General features: G+C 52.3%; 1 long non-coding RNA gene across 1 annotated transcript; it reads left to right on the top strand.

Moving 5' to 3' along the window:
- Positions 1-3,635: 3,635 nt before the first annotated feature.
- LOC148055250 (uncharacterized) lies at positions 3,636-10,112 on the top strand. The gene is made up of 3 exons (XR_015705663.1): positions 3,636-3,703; positions 8,738-8,855; positions 9,954-10,112. It is a non-coding gene; the product is annotated as an uncharacterized LOC148055250 (long non-coding RNA).
- Positions 10,113-12,597: the final 2,485 nt, after the last annotated feature.

Below are 12,597 nucleotides of genomic sequence, written 5' to 3'. Positions count from 1 at the left end.
TGATATTTCTGATGCAGAACAGTTGTAAAGAAACCGCACAAATAAATCCTGGTGTTTTAAGCAGAAACAGAAAGACGAGAAAGCCACCGCTTGCCCCTCTCACCCGGGCATCAGCAGTGGGACCGGTGGGCCAGGCAGGGCCGGCAGCGGGCGCAGCAATCGCAGCTGGCTGGACTGGAGCTCCCCGTCCCACACACAGCGGGCAGCTCCGGACCGCTGCGCTCCGAGAAGGATGAACCACCATCCCGTATAAATCCTGCAAACACACTGGAGAATCCAGGAGAAAAGGAGCAAAGGGAAAAAATATCAGGAAAATAATCCCCGGCGTGGCAGAAAGAAGAGCAGCTTGTAGGGCAGCAGTCCCAGAGGGAACCATTCACCGGGCTGAGCACGCACCAGGGTCGGAGCTGAAAATCCTGGCAGGACGGAAAAACGCAGAGAGGGTCTGGGGGGAGCTGTGGACCCTGTGCTTCCCACAATGCTGGATTAGACCAGTGATCCCGTGAGCCGAGCAGGAGCCTGTTTGTTCTAACATCTGCATTTGTGTCTCACTTCAATGGAATTTTTTTCTGGGAATGACTCCAGTACCTGGTTTTTGCAGGACACACAAACCCACGCTGTCTGCCTGAAGCTCTGCTGCTTTTCCCTTCTCTTCACAAAAAGCAAGACAAGGGTTAACAAAAGCAAAGCCAGGCGGGTTTACACTGAAATCCCCCCTGCAGATCCCCAAACAAAAGCTGCAAAAATGCCATGAATAAATTTCTTCCTGTTTGGCTTCGTTTCCAGTGTTAAATGGACTATTTATGTGCTTTTGTTACCCCAGCAGGGAGAGAGGTCTGGTGTGTTTGCAGAGTGAAGGGAGTTCAGTCTGCCTTCTGCTGTGGTGTTATTTCATTTTAATCATTCCTAGTTTAAAGACCAAATAATCATGGGTAAGCCTGAGTGAACTCTTGTTAAAGCCACCGGGCAAATAACCAGGCCAGCGCTGGCGGCTGCCAGGACGGGGTCTGCTCTGCTGCTTTCCGACACTCGAGGAAACGCGTCTTTTGAACCGCTAGCAGTCAAAACTGAACTGTCCAATTGAAAATGTAGAACAGGCTCATTTCTTTCAAACAGAATAATTTGCAGTTTGTTCAGAGTTTTTAAGCCAAGCTGTTTCCCTGCTTATTATCTGCGTTTGCTATTTAGATAAAAGAACTGCCTCCTTTGTTCAGCAGCAGTTGTGGGCTTACTGCTGCAGCTTATTCTTGACAGGAAGAAAGACCAAAAACCAGAAAGAGACCCAAAACAGGGTTCTGCCTCCAAAGGGAATTGCATTGTCACGCCTGCACCCATGGTTTTTGATGGATGTGTGACCTCCCCATGCGTACGAAGGAGAAGGAGTATGAAGCTATTGGGATTAAAACAAAACAGCCTGGGGTGTCTCGCCTCCATCCCTCAACGCTGTCAAAACCAGGAGGCGATGGGCAAAAGCCTTGTCTCAGTGATGTTGATCATTTGGCTGATTTTGAGGCACCACCGGGGTCTGTGCGTTGGGAAGGACCATCCGCTGCCGGTGCTGCCGAGGTGAACGCAAGCCCCGGTGCTTCCACCCTGCCGGGTGCTCCCGCTCCCTCCAGGCTTTCCCCCGGGAACATGGGATCATTATTTCGGAGGCAGCCGTGGGCCCGTGGTGCAGGATCAGACCTTTGGGATAGGGATTGAAAGGGCTTTGTCATTGCTGTGGCATGTGCCACGGTTTGTCAGCGCTCACTGACGCGCGGGCTTCCTCCCAAATGGCAAAAAAACCATTTCCCAAAGAACGAAATCTATGGTGTTTTCTCAAATTAACTAGAGAAGTAAGTCATGGATGGAAAAAAAATTGCCTGATGTGTCATTTTCTGAACATACTTTGGGAGAAAGAAAGAGGTTACTTTCAAATAATGAGTTTCATATTTTGATAACAGGGGCTGTTAATTAGCTCTGGGTGCTGCTGCTGGCAGACGTCAGCTGTAACAAAAGTGTGAAAACTTACACTTCTGGAAGGCTTTTAATAGCCTCTTTAATATGACACTTGGGAGGAGAGTTTGTGCAAGGAGTCACATCAGTCTCAGAGAGAATCAGCTTAAAACCAGAGACCAAGAGGGAGGAGGGCAGCACGTGGGGCTCCCGCAGCGCAGAGCCACGGGGCCCCTCCGTGCTGGGGACGGCAGCCCAGGGATGCTCTGCCGCTGGGTCATGCACCAGCGGCTGCTCTCCAGGCCTGAGACTCCTGGACCACGCATGGGAAATGAATGTATAGTGAAGGCAAAACCTCAGGTGGTGTTTCCCATCAAGTATTTACCCCTTGCACCCATTTCTAGATTATTGTCTTCCATGGAGCAGAGATGGGAAGGCAGGGAGTGATCCTGCGCAACGGCCCATCAAGCAGGATTAGGAGCCAGCTCTCCTTCCCTGCTCCTCATCCTCTTACCGCTGAGCTCAGAAGGAGCCAGCTGCCTTATTTATTTATTTATCAGTCAGTCATGAGCGCAGAAGATGCCTTTGAAGCTCTCTTAGTTATCTCTCTGGCTGGCAAAGAAATATTGCACATCTTGGTATTTTATTCCTTTTGATCTCACTGCTGTGATTTTCACTACCCCTGCCAAGCCGCTTGCTCGGGCCTCCATCTTTGATATAGGTTAACAATACCTTCCGCAGCCCTTTGATGCTCCCTGTAATATTGCTTTTACATTTTCCAGCAGCAGAGTGCACCGCTCCCAGTGCAGGAGTGGGGCCGAGCCGCTCTGACCCCTCCTCACGGCTCACCCCTCGCTGGCACCCGCGGGCAGACCCCAGTGCAGGACTCCGATCTGGACCAGTTGATGCTGCACACACACAGCAGCGGCACTGGTGAGGGGAGCGAGTGGAAAATAACCCCTGCTATTACCTGCATGTAAGGAGTTTTAGCAAATGCAGCCCTGAAGTCCCCACCTCCCACCCCTCCAGCGAAGCCCCCAGCTCTCCTCCCTCCGCCCCAGGGTTTGGCTGCTATTGCCTAAAGGCACGCAAGAAAATCTCCCCTCCGGTGTGCCAGGTCCCAGGGGAAGCTGCCACGGGGTGACAACTGATAACCACCCCCCGGCATGAGCTACGCAGAGCCGCACCCCAGGACCCCAAAAATGGGACCTTCATCATCCTTGAAAAACCAGTGCTCAGCTTTTTGCCCGGATGCTTAAAGGGAGTAGGACCAGGAGTTTTTATTCAACATTAAAATCGCTCACACTGTGGCTTGCTCTGTGCTAATTGTTGCCACCACTGAACCAAGGGTCACTTCTCCTCCTGTACAAACAGCCATGAAATGTCACCTGAGGAGTCCATAACAACCCAGCTGCCTGCTATTTAATGCAAAGCGTGTCCTGGTGTGCCAGCTGGTGATTGATTCCACTTCCTTGCGTCAATATTTTAATTAGGACTGTGTTTTCAGGGTTAGGTAAATTCAAGAGGCGAGCAGTCGTGGCAGGGAGCTACATGTCTTTACTTGGGTGCTGCGGATCAGCCGGGCATGGGTGGAGCCCTCAGCCCATCGAGGGGCCACACCTGCGGGATTTCCAGCCCACCACACCGGGGGCAAGGCATTAAAGGGCTCGGGGCAGAGGGTGCTGGGTTCAGGGTGGCTCTGCAGCTCGTGGGTAGCAAGCACCGGCCTCCCAGGAGAGCGAGCTGCCTGCGGCGGGGACCCTCCGTGAGTACGGCTGATGAGGGCGAGCAGCGCGGGAGACGGGGCTGATGCTTGGGCGATGCCCGCGGCCTTGCTCCCGGCTTCGCAGCTCTCAGCCAGCATCTTGCTTAGCTGCCTGCCAGCATGTTCACGCTTTAGCCAATGCTTAATGTTTAATCTAGCTGTACTCAGGCAGAGGTGCTGGCGTGATAAATGTCTGTGTATGAGCCTCTGGCAGTCCCTGCCGAGCCCCTGCAGCCCTTCTGTATGCCCGTTCCCAGCCTCTGAGGGGCTGTTGTGGTGCAGGCAGAGTTTGGCAACATCTGCCAAGCTCATAAACAGCTGCTCGAGAAAACAAAAAACGCTCAAATGGGCCTACAAAAGCCAGAAAATATATGAACAAAAGCCAGAAAATATACGAGGGTGACGAATGTTCTGAGAGAAGCCTGTGATGATATGGCAAGTACAAAAGGGGCTAATTATGCAAAAGAATCCCTTGATCCCTTATCTCCTTAGGTAACCTTGGAAAGGGCAACGTGGTGCCTGGTCTGTGGTGGCTCCTCAGACACGCCGGTGTCAGCTTCGGGGACTGATGCTCCCCTGTGCAAGCAATCAAATGACGATCGCACCAGCACTGGGGTCCAGCTGTGTGCTGCAGCGTGTTGGGGAGCTGCCAAAGGGAAGCCCCAGGATCTCGGGGCACTGAGCCCCGACCCTCCTGGCAGACCGCTCCCGAACTACTCCACCATCCTGTCTCCTGGCTTTGGGGTGCAGGCAGAAGCCAGCAGCAGAAGGTGCCTGCACAGCCTGGCACGCTTGCGGTGCGGTCTGGCGGCTGTGCTGTGCCAGGCTCTGTTGTCTCTCGCTCTGCGGCGTGCACGATGGCTTGCCCTTGCTGCTGGAGGTGCACGCCAGGCTTCTGTCCTATGTTTTTATGGAACTTTTTGGTCTCTGCAACCATGCAGCTGCAGCCTGATTTTCAGTATTAATTAAGCATGGCACATTCATACAGGATGAAGTGTTTTGCTTATGAATAGGTAATTTATAGGCTGACAAAATAAAGCCATAGACTATTAGCATAATGTTGCAAATAAAACATGGCATAGGGTTTTTATGAGGCTCCTCCTTGGGGTCCTATCACCTCAATTACAAGAAAACTCCAAGCGCACAGACAGGAAACACACAATAAAAGTTACTGAGTGTTCAGAGCAGTGTTGCGGGTTGGTGATGACTTTGGATTTGTCTCAGGACTCCGGGCTGTGACGGGCTGGAGCACGGCATGATTTTGCATGGCTGCGTTGAAGAGGTTTCAGCCTGTTACAAGCCTGCTGTCAGATCTGGTGTGCTCCCTCTCTGGTTGCCTGATGCCTTCACTTAAATTTAAGATTTCACGTGGATTTGTGATATTTTTTTTTTTTTTTTTTTTTGGCGTGTCCAGCTGCAGCAGGGTCACTGCTTGACACAGGAGAGCCACTGCCCGCGGAGTGAGGGGACCCAGGGGACAGGCTTTTCTGGACAAGCCTGGGGGCTCCTGGTCCCAGCCCAGCCGTGTTGGCACAGCATCTTGGGGGGCTGCAGGGGTCTCGGTCCATGGGGCAGCTGTGTGCCAGGGCTGGTGGCCTCTCCTGCAGGGTGCCGGGGCTGGTGGCCTCTCCCGCCGAGCTGGCGCAGGGTGCGTGGGAGGCAGATCCCGACAGCACCGCGCTGCTGTGCCTCGCAGATAATCTCTCATGCAAATGCCCTCCTGAATGCACTGCAGAGCTGGCTGATCTAATTGCAGGGATAAATAACAAACACAGAGAGGGGAGAAAAAGGGAGAAGCGGAGGCAAACAAAGGATGCGAGGGGCTGGAGAGCACTGTGAGCACACACAGGTTTCCAGGCTGCCTTGTGATCTGTACTGATGCCTGATCCTTTCCAGGGTCTTACCAAGCTTTTTGCGGTCTGAGGCAATGAGTTTCTTAATCTAAGATAATGTAGAGGGGGGGAAAATGAGAGGGTGGGCACGGGGGACCCGGCAGGAGCTGCAGCACCTGCACGGGACTTGCTCCAGCGCTTTGGGCCCCGTGCGTTTTCGCGGCTCTGCTGCAGCTGATGCACTGAGAAAGACCAAAGCAGAGGAGCCTGGTGCATGATATTGTACATGATAACTTCACAAAAATCGCTTCCTCCCAGTGGGGAAATAATACTGAAGGAGAAGAAAGGCGGAGGGGGAAAGGTTATAAGTTGTCTGAGAAAACTGCTTTGAAGAAAAGTGTAAGTTTCCCCTCCAGAGGACTAAAAAGTATATTACATTATAACCTGATTAACACAGGCCTCCTTAGAAATGCATCTGGAAATGGCTTTGAACTTTTGCATGGAGCATGATCAGCATACGCTGCGCAGTGGAGAGGGACAGGAGATCACGGAGCTGGCTGGCTGGGGAGTACTTAGGCAGGAATTTAATTCCTCCGAAGGGAAACTTAAGGCATTTCTCTGAGACTGAAGGTTTGTTATCTGGCCCTTTTGCCATGCTCTCTCCAGAGCTGGCTAGTGTTGCCGGGGCGTGGGAAGGGTGTGCAAGACACTGGCTCAAGTACCCACCAGGTATCCACTTCCCTTATTCTTCATAACCTGTATTTTGACACAAATGTGCCTTCCAGAGAGACATCCTCCTTACCGGCTCTGCACTATTCCCCTCCCTCCAGTTCACTTCGTTTTGAACATTTACCCCATGAAAGCTGGAGTGAGAAACTCGCATCATCACTCGACTGCAGGGGCTGGGACCTTGGAGAAAGGAAACAACAAAACCGAGAACAGTGTTTTAAAAATTGTTGGCTCTGTGGTGAAGCTTGAAAAGGAGAACTTGGAGACTTTTGCCAGTTCTCCCCTTGCCCTTCCCTGCCACCGAGGAAGCCATATGCGGACGCGGCGCAGGAGAAGCCAAGAAGCCATCTGAGAAGGACAAGCTGGGTACCACGAGCGTGCTAGATGGCTCAGGGAGGCGGGGATGCCAGCCTCGCCACAATCGGGCGGTAGCAGCAGCTCCTCCGACTCCTGCATCGTGTGGGGTTGGGCAGCCCCAGGGAAGCGAATCCCTTCCAGGAGATGTGCCAGGGAGCTCGAGGGGTGAATCAGACATTTCTTGTGCCTAATGAAACTGCTCAAAGCAGAGCAGTGTCAGCACATCAAGGGCACTGCTGACCCTACAAACAGGCAGTGAGCATGCTTGGGTTATTATTACCTCTATTATTACTTTGCTTTCCTAGGGCTCCTCCTGTTTAAAACCCTGAATCAACACCAGACCGCTCATGCTATGCCAGGACACCCTGTGTGAGTCGCTGGGCTCCTCCAGGCTCTCGGCCGCTGGCTTCCCCACAGGCATCCATACCTGCGGCTGTTGCTTTTCAAGCTCTCCCTTATGAAGGACCCAGGCAGCTGGTAATTAGCTGCTGCTCAGAAAATTACTGTGTTTGATTTGTGAAGATAGGCTGGAACTTTGCATCAGTATTGTTCTTGATTCAAAAAATTCCCAGTTGCCTTCAGGCTGGAGAAGGCTGTCTGGGACTCAGTCATGCAGGATGGAAAAGAAAGAAAAGCCTGGGCTGCAATCTCTCATGAGATGTGCATTAGATAGAAACCTTTTATAAATGCCCGTGCTGTGCTGCTCAGAAAGACCACGCAGCAATACCATAGCTTACATACGCTGCACTTCTTGCACATCTCCGAAAGTGAGAAGACATTAGGGCTGTAGATCATGTAGAATTAGCAGCATGAGCCGCTGTCAGCCTGAATAGATACAGTTAATCTTGCAGAAGTGACAGGTTGTTGCCTTAACAGGTCAGATGCTAAATCTCTGCAGGAGAGGGGCTTCCAGCACGGCTCCGTCAGGCACTCGGGGGCTTGCTAAAGGGCCGTGCAGGCTGCCGCGCGGGTTTGCTGAGAGGTGCCCAGGCTGCCTGCAGCGGGGACGCAGCGGGGACAGCGGCTCTCCCTTGCACGGCTGCATGGTCCAGCTGTCGCAGTGGGAGGGAAAGAGGTGGAAGCAGGAGCCCTGTGCTTTTCCAACAGCAATGAAAGGATTTTTGAAATGCTAAGGAGGGAAAAAAGAGGTCTTGCTTGCTTTTGTTTCAGAAGCTGTTAATGAGCTGTGGGGCTCTGCAGCCCTGGCGCTGGGCTGTTCTGCATCGCTGGACTCCTCCAGTTATTTATGGTTTAAAAAGGAGAAGAAAGCATCCTGGAAGTGCCAGAAGCCAAAAGCATCTGGAAAAGCCCACCTGGGCCCGGGTTGCTGTCCTGTACAGCCATCCCTGCGCTGCCCGTGAGCTGCTTGCACCCACAGCCCTGCCAGCCTGGGGACAGGCACTTCTGATGGGAGCACACCGGGACAGCGTCTCGGCTCCTGAACGCCCTGTCCCGCCGGAGCCGGTGTGTGCCCGTGCCCCCTCGCAGCTCGGGTGGGAGACGTGGCGCTCGCCTCCAGCAGGTGCCTGCCTGCAGCAGGCAGCTGCCTGCAACAGCCGCGCAGGCATGGGTTGGGGTTGGAGCCTCCTGGTCTCCGCAGGGCTTGTCGGGTCACGCAAGGACAGCAGCCCATAGGGGCAGCCCTGGAAAGGCAGAGTTTCCATTTGTCATTTTAACCATTAAAAGTAGTGGTTTTCTTCAAATACAGTCTTACAAGTTATTCATTTTAATTTGCTACATCCTTGAAGGTGAATTTAATACCATTCATACATTTTCATTTATAAATTTGTCAGTAATGAGAGTGTTGGCACATGGGAGAAAGTAACTGCATAATTGCAACTTACACGCTTGTCTTACTGAAAAACTGCTAGCTCAGGCATCGTCCGCGCCTGTGCGTCATGCATGAAATTGCAAATAGAACTTAATTTGCCCTTGTATCCTGTAGGATCAGCTTAAAATGATTAATGCAGGAGAGAATGTTGTCAAGATTTTATTCATTACGATCTCGGAGGACTGCAGTGCAAAACCATCATGTATAACATGATAATGTACAATATGGAGCTTTCCGAACTGGTTTCTTATGGCAAACAATTGTATTTCTGCTCTTTAATTCCAGTGCCGAGGCAAGTGGGATTCATCCCTCGCGTGTTGCCGCGATCTCCTGGACAGCTGGAAATGTAATTTGTTTAAATTTAGAACGTTTAGGGCTGGTGTCTGGAGCAGCACTGGCGAAGGTAATGTCCCGGGAGCCAGGGGGTGTGAGGGTGGCTGTCAGACCCGCGGGAGGGTGGCATCACCTGTTTCCATGCCAGCCAAGAACAGACCAGGCTCTGAGACAGGGAGGGTTAAAAAAATTTAGATTTTACACTTTGCTCCAATAACATGTCAAACACATGTGCGGGTTTCCTTTTCCCCATGCATTGCTTGGGGAAAATCCAGCTCGCAGGCAGCAAAACAAGCATCCCAACAGTGTGATTGCTTGCATGGAGCTGGGGGCAGGCTTAGACCTGCCCACGGAGGCAGCGTCCCACTGAGCACCCGCTGCCTGCACCCGGCCGGGGAGAGCCTGCAGCCGGGCTGCCTGTGCCCGTCCCCGGGGCGCCTGGGCTCCCAGGGGACCGTGGCTGCTGGTGGAGGGGTGGGCACGGTGCCTCGTGTGAACCGCGTTCCGGCGAGGCGGCTTGTCAGCGCTGCAGATGGTTTGAAGGCAAAAGCAAGCAGCGAGAGCTCTTAAGGAGGATGTAATTAGGAGGCTCAGTCCTCTATGAGCACGGCTGTCGGCTTCTCTAACCCTTCCCTTCCCTCCACTGGCTGCAGAAACAGTGTTTGGCCAAACCCGGGGTGCTCCTCAGCACTAAAACACTGCGACAGGAGTAGGGATGCAGGGCAGTGCGCCTTGCGAGCAGACATCAGGCTTCACGGGCTCACGGTCCCATGGCACAGCCTCACCGCAGAGCAGGCAGCGGCTCCTGGCCGAGGGGCAGGCAGGAAGATTTCCGCAGCGGCAGCTTGTCCAGCGCTGCAGAAGTGCAGGGAGGTGGAGCAGGAAAAATACTGGCAAAAAAACACAGTTAAATGGGAAAGGGCAGCCAAGGCAGAACTGCAGGACTGGAGAAACAGGGCTATGGAGCCGAGCCTCGGGAAAGCAGCGGGGAGCGATGAGCAGCGCTCGGCAGCCCAGGCACATCTTCTGTACATCGTGCACTGGTCTCCACCTGGGTCAGGGACGCGCTGCCGCAAGGGGCATCGCCGCGCGGTACCCGGGGCAGGAGCGGATGGGACGTGGTGGGGAGACGGGACTGGACAAACCCCAACCTGTAGCTCTCTGCCAGGGCAACTCCGTCAGTGCGTCACCCTCTGCTGCTCAAGGCTGATTTGTCCCAGCGTGTTCGTTATTTGAAAGACTGCAAGTTTTTAAAAACGGCCTCTGAAGATGGACGTGTTCTTCCACTGAAACTTCTCTTTCCCTGCTGACGAGTAGCCAGTAAGAAAAAAACCTTTCTGCTCCGTTGCCACTGGGCTAATTGGCTTAACATGGTGAGAGTAATTATTGGATTGTTCTCTTTTAAAAATCATTTTAGTGATGGGTTTGTGAGGAGGTTATGGTTTAGAAACTGTTCTAATCAGAAGAGTAATTGAGGAATGAAATATGGGTTGTGATTATGTTATTGAAATGGATTGTCTGGTAATTATATTAATACAACAGAATTACTGTAGATCCCATGTAAACTGCAGTCGAGAGCGTTCCTGTCTCAGAGGAGTATCCCCTCCTGCCTCAAAGTTAATCACTGCATTATTAAAATGAGAAATGGCTCTCCCAGTCCTCCGCGTGAGAGACAAAAGTCCTTTTTCTTGGGCCCGAAATCTGATTTTACCTTTTGATTTCTTGTTGGCTGATCAACCACCAGCCATTGGAGCAAAAGCTCCAGCAAAGCGATGAGACACCGGTCCTTTCCCTCTGCCCGTGCCGCCACGTGTGCGATCCCAGGGCGGGCAGGTCTGTCCTGATCCAGTGGGATGCACGATTTACCCCCTGAAGCTGCAGGTTAGGGGATGCTCGTGCAGCAGGTTTTACCAATGTAATTAGAGAAGCTGTTTAGCCAATTAAGCGTTCATAGCACAGCATGGACACCTCGAGCTGAGATCTCCAGGCTGCGCTTTGCTGCTTGCGTACGTGGCAGGGACAGCCCTTCACCTGTGAGCTGGGGCCGGGACTCGCAGAGTCGCAGCACCATTGCTCACACAAACCTCCCCCCGCAGTGAAGCCGCCCATCTCCGGGATGGAGAGTTCCCTCTAAACACATGTTTCTGGTGGAAGAACAGGCACCTGTAGGGCGTGCATCAGGGGAGCTCAAATGATCATAGAATCATAGAATACCAGGTTGGAAGGGACCTCAAGGATCATCTGGTCCAACCTTTCTAGGCAAGAGTATGATGACAATTAGATGGCTGTGGTGTAAATCAGTGTCCCCTCTTCAAGCTCTCTAGGCATCCCGGCTGTGCCTCCAGCGGCGAGGGCTCTGCACACTTTTGCTAATCCAGCTGAAATGGTCCTGGCAAGCGGGCACAATGTGCCAGCGGCTTCTGCCCCCGCACCCAGCCCCCAGCAAGCAGAGGTGGGTGTCCTACATCTTGTGCCTGCCAGCATGAACGCATTTAAAATGCATCTCAGTTTGATAGGGTCCACTTTTGCATTAATTTAGAAAACTGCTGCAAGTAGTTATTCTGCCTAATCCCCTTTGCAAACCCTATGCCAGTTTTTTGTAATTAATTATTAGCAAAGAAAAACACATCAGGCCTGAAGAAGCCGACTGGACCTCCTGGAAGGAGCACATGGACTAATGCCTTATTGGTTTAGCTGCCAGTTAGAATGAGATAAATCAATGTTAATTTCATTGTATTACAACAATATCGATTTCCTATTAAACAACAGACCAAGCAGGTTATGGCTTTAGGAAAGCTATTAGGAGTTAAAGAACGTTTTTTATCGAGAATAAATGGGAAATTAGTGTTTAATACTGCTGAGTCTGGAGAGTCAAAGGAGGAGGAAGGTATTGTATAGGAGGTTAAGGAGAGTAAAGGGGCAGAGTCAAGCCCAGCATTGCCAGGCACAAATGTCCTAGCAGCAAAGAGCGCAGAGGGATACTGCTTGGATGGGGGAGAGGGAGGTGGGGGAAGACCCTGGCTGCAGGGCGGCGGGGGACAGGGTGCCAGCACCCGGACGGGGTTTGGGCGCAGGGATGCTCCGCTCCCTCCCAGCCCCGCTGCCTCTGAGCGGGATCAGTGTTCGCACCCTGCCCCAAGAGGAGCTGCTTGCTCTGCCATTTATCTGGGCTTCCTATCAATCATCGGTGAGAGCACCTGGGCCACCGCAGCAGAAAATCACTACAGAATTTCATTACAGAGAAAACCTCCCTGCAGGCTGGGAGCCGGGCAGCTGCCTGACTCCACAACATGCCTCCTCCAAAGGGTTAAACTGGCAGCTGCCGGGGGCCTAGGATTAAGATAAATAATTATTAACTGAATCAATACTGATAAAGCAACTGAAGTGAAGCTGTTAGCTTATTGACTCCTGGAGTCACTTTTAATGGTTCTTTACAAAGTGAACACCATGTAGCCTCCCACCCAGGCGAGCGTGTGGCACGGGGCAGCAAATGCTGTTATACCAGGGAACTTGGTCTGCATCAGAGGACAATAAAATGAGGAATCAGAAGCAGTAATGTTTGCTGCTAATTACCAATGACAAACTGGAAATCAACTCAAATTGCTATAAAGTGGCATGGAAAGGAAAACGTTTTTTATTTCCCCAATCAAATGTTTGTCCTGTTTTCTAGGTACATACACCAACAAAACAACATTTTAGGTACTACTTGCTGAACGAGGCAGTGGCAGGTTGAGGGCTGGGCTGTCGGCAGGGTCCCACCAAGCTCAGCCCAGGGACAGGCTCGCCGTGAGCGTGGAGGAGGGGTGCGAGCT

Source organism: Nipponia nippon, unplaced genomic scaffold (genome assembly GCF_047370975.1).
Source record: "Nipponia nippon isolate SJK-2023a ecotype South Korea unplaced genomic scaffold, ASM4737097v1 scaffold_25, whole genome shotgun sequence".
NCBI classification, from domain to species: Eukaryota; Metazoa; Chordata; class Aves; order Pelecaniformes; family Threskiornithidae; genus Nipponia; species Nipponia nippon.
Note: the sequence above shows the minus strand (reverse complement) of the source record. Positions and strands in the feature narration are given on the sequence as shown.